The sequence below is a fragment of the Coenobita brevimanus genome, chromosome 60 (assembly GCF_032717465.1).
Source record: "Coenobita brevimanus isolate Jiangsu-jjx chromosome 60, ASM3271746v2, whole genome shotgun sequence".
Taxonomy (NCBI): Eukaryota; Metazoa; Arthropoda; class Malacostraca; order Decapoda; family Coenobitidae; genus Coenobita; species Coenobita brevimanus.
In genome coordinates this window covers 28,588,762-28,593,453 of record NC_137013.1, presented here as the reverse complement: position 1 = coordinate 28,593,453, position 4,692 = coordinate 28,588,762, and positions in this window count along the sequence as shown.

Below are 4,692 nucleotides of genomic sequence, written 5' to 3'. Positions count from 1 at the left end.
TTGTGTCCCTCCAACACGGTCCAAGCTTCACTTCCGCTTGGTATCACAATACTATCATCCAGAGACTCTTTTACTTCCATACTCACTTCCTTGTTATTTATCTGTGCTTTCAAAGAACCAGCAACTTTTCCTTCCTGCTGTATCCTTTCACCTTAGCTCTAAACTACCATCCTTACTCTTCACACTATCCAAGTACCCAAGTACTTAAACGCACTCACATTTTCCATTTCCTCCTCAACCAACCTCACTGTACATTCACTGACTTCACGTCTCTCAAAGCCCATAACTTTACTCTTCCTTACATTCACCTCTAGATTCCGTTTCTTACACACACACACTCCCAAACTCATCCACCAAGCCTTGCAGTTTCCCTTCGTCTTCACTTAGCAATACAGTATTATCTGTAAACAGTACAGAGAGTTTCCAAATACTGCCCTCTCTCATTAGGGTCGCTCTACCATCCACTGCCCTACCTTGTACCTCGTTTATAACCACATCCATATACAGGTTGAACAACTATGGAGACATGACACATCCCTGTTTCAAGCCAACCTTCAAATAAAAAAATTCACTCAGTTTACTATCTACACGCAATGCATCCTTAGCCCCCCCCCCCATACATGCTCTTGACGGCAGTCAACTTCTCATCTACTCCACATATAATTAACACTTTCCACATTCCATGTCTATCCACCCTGTCATATGCTTTCTGCAAATCCACTAAGGCTGCATACAACTCCTTTCCCTTCTCTAAAAACTTTTCCACTAAAGACCTAAGAATCAATATCTTGTCTACATAACCTTTTCCCGTCCTAAAACCTGCCTGTTCTGCTCCAACTAATAATAATAATAATAATAATAATAATAATAATAATCTATCTATCTATCTATGCATTGCCAGACGCCTTATTCCAAACACAGTGTTCTAGAAACCCACCCCAGATTCCCAAACTTATGATCAGTTCCGTGTTGCAACTGGAGGTTTTGGGGGATGGACAAAGAGAAGCCAGAATCTTCCTGTCTATTGTTCTTCCTATATATATATATATATATATATATATATATATATATATATATATAGTATATAACATGCGAAAAAAAAAAACTTTAGCTATCTGACTTGCAGGAAGGAAAAGGAAAAAATAAAGTCGCTGCATGTTTGTTATAAAAAAAAAAAAAAAAGTGACCACAGGGAACTGATCGTAAATATAGTCGAAAATCCTGGATAAGAATCGTCGGATAAGGAGATTCCCTAACACCTCTTCCTTACCGATTTATTTTCCACACTGCTCATTAATATCCCCTGTAGCTTCTTACGTCAACATGACACAGATTGCATGAATAACACACGAAAACAGGGTAACGGAGCAGGATCAGAAATAAATCGGTAAGGAAGAGGTGTTAGTGGTGTTAGCAAGCATCTTAACTGTAGCTACTAGAATGCCGCCCACAGTGTCCTAAGCCCAGGAGAAAACAGCTTTCATTTAAGCCCATACCGTTTTGGACATGGGACCTGAGGCTTACATTAGTTACCACTGATTTGCAAAGGATGTGCTATACGGAAAAGCTGCTTAAATTCAAAAGATAGAGTTGCTGAATACACCAAAGTAATCGAGGGGAGTTGTAAATCTATACTGAAAAGTTCTTCCAAGAATAGACTACACCCGTGAACACTTACATTATATTCTTCTCTTGGACGTGACTCCTTGATACGGCCCTATAAATGAGTTACGATTGCACTCCGGTATTAATTATTGAATGCTATCTGTAGGATGATGATGATAAATGTAAGTCAAGTCATGTAGGTTATCATTATTTGCTAAGGAGGCCTAAGTGGTCAACATACTTCAAAACAGACCGATAAAACGGGCCCGGGAAATTAGTTGCTTACCTAGCTAATACCAAAACACTCAGATTAGCTAACCACTAGCCCAGGAACCTGAAAAAGTAGACACTTAAAAACAAAAGCAGTTCACAATTAAAAACAAATGGTTTAAATCGATGTTCTTGGCACTGGAAGGATATGTCCCTTTAAACCCTATAATCTACAGTAGGCATTAAACCACTGGCTCCAAAGATATTGCATAACTGCACTTACTTAACAGGAAATAGAGGCAAGAAGGGACAGTCATGGCATTCAGGAAACTCTTCCAAATGTCAACACATCACCCAACAAGTGACAGCGTCCTTTACCCACTTCCGTTCGAGTATAAACAGATGATTATTTTATAATTCGTTTCATTAATTTTTTATTATATAGCCATTTAAACGCATAAACACTGAAAACAAAAACGTCAAAATAACATCCTTGAATTCAGTAGATTGTGGAGAAAATTCTTAATCGAATGATTTGACGGGGTTCCTCCAAAGCGGCTGCAGGCAAAGCAGGCACTGCAGTCGCCTGCCTTCTCCATTCTAGCAGGGACTATACTGGCTTTACAAGAATGAATATCTGCCTTAATAACCTTCATGCAGTCGATAGGTTTACATCGTAAGCCTTCGTTCCCCCTCTGCCGGTCGTGGGTAGGTTAAGATCAAGTAATTCTCTTGATCTTGGCCTAATATAAATTTGTATATTCGTACGTAAATAACGCAACACGATTTATGAAATGTTATATTTTATTATTACATAACAGTCACGTATATCTATATAGTAGCATATTTTTTTCAGTTCCTGAATAAGTCACATTATTTTGTACTTGGTTATAGTAGAGAGTTTTATTATAGCTCTCGTAGACTGGCAGGCTCCCTTAGCATCTCTTACCGACCAATTTTTGGATATGCACGTTAATATTCTTTACGTTACTAATACACTCTTTACCGATATAAAAATTTACATGTAATTAGAGTGAACATAGAGGTACAACATAAAACATCGCTGTGGAAGATGTGCCAGAAAGCCTTCTAAGCCCACGGTAAATTACAGATGCACGAGTAAACATGGCGGGGCACACAAGGGCGTATCCAGAGTGCTGAGGGGAGGCGAGGGCATTCTAATGAGTAAACATCCCTCCAGGGTGCCGAGAGCGAGTGGAGGGGCGAGGGGTGAAAAAGAAGAAAAGAAAAAGCATTGTATGATTCAGGAGGAACACTAAAAAATCTGGTAACATACGGAACGATGTCAATAACTACGTAGAATGTCATTATGTCCACTGACGAGGCGTGGAGGATGGATTTTCAGGCAACCCTTCATAATAATAATAATAATAATAATAATAATAATAATAATTAACTGGATACGCCCCTGATAAAAAATGGACATAAGGCACACATGTGAACAAGAATTGGTGGTTTTATTCAACACACCAACTGCAGTTTAAATCATTTTATATATATATATATAGTGTGTGTGTGTGTGTGTGTGTGTGTTGGCTTAATAATAACCTTCACTACGATGACGTCTCTACATCAGCCTTACTGCCACCAGTGATTTTATTCAGCTTAGGAGAGATTTTTCGGGATGGAGGGTTGAGATATAGCCAGAATAAACATTTCAAGATGGAGGATTTAGATATAGCCTCCATTTAAGCTTTTCACTGTACATCCTCCCTCAGATCAAATTCCATGAGGGAGGGCAGAATAAACGAGTCAAAACGTCCTCGTACTGAAGTGGATATACACTTTGGCTGGAAGCTACATATTCGGCCATAATAATACTTTAACAGGCCTAATGCCGGTGTTACACTTCACTATGGTTGCAGTGAGTATTTGGTAAACACGTAGGCTTTGTCATGGACTGGTTACAGGAACATTAATCATCTTCCGCTAACCCTGTCATGGTCGGGGCAATTCTGGTTTTGTAGTATACTTTACATCAAACGGTTTTATTCAGCTGAGTAAGCCACAAAAGACTGAGTTTTAAATTTCTGACGACGAGAGTAATTTTAACTATTACGGTACATTATGGCTAACTCCAAACGAATTATTTTACTCCCGTCTATATCCGTTGTAATTATTTATCCATTTACTGCCCTTGGATTATATAGCACTTCTCTGCTGAATAAAGTTTGTCTGCAGATACTGATAACAAGATACCTACTGTAAGTCTGATTATGGCAGCGGAAGAATTAAAGCTTAGCAATACAGCATGTGTTTGAGTTAACATAGAGTCCATTATTTTTCAGTTTTGAAAATGCGTTACTGCACTGATTTAGCCCAAGTACGTTGCATGAAAATGAGATAGTGTTAACACAGGAAAAATTCTGTTGCTTGAAATTTAATATGAGTATGATGCTTGAAAATGAGGTTGTCAACAAAAATAGTGTTGCTTCAAGGTGTGGGCAACTCGCTAAGAACAATTAACTGCTGCCAGAGATGATTTGTTGCCGTAAGTTAGCATTAGAAAGAGTATCATTGCGTAAAGACTGAGTATGCACTAACGGTACTTCAAAGGCAAACCCATCCCGTCAGTTGGTAGCTTATGTAATGGGTCAGGGTTTGTAATATTTGTCATGGGTTATTTCCGAGCCGTTAACCGCTGTTCATATGGATTTTATGACTACATACTGGAACTGTAATAGCCTTGCAGTAAACAAAGTCCAGTATGAATATAGATTCGTCCAGTGTTTGTCATGGACCCTCTAAATCTTTTTTCTATATTTTCTCCAGTTACTCTGTTAAAGAAGTGCAAAAGTAACTGGTGTGGGAGCTACAAAGTAGTTCGGTTAATGCCCATGGTGTGGTGTGGTGCGG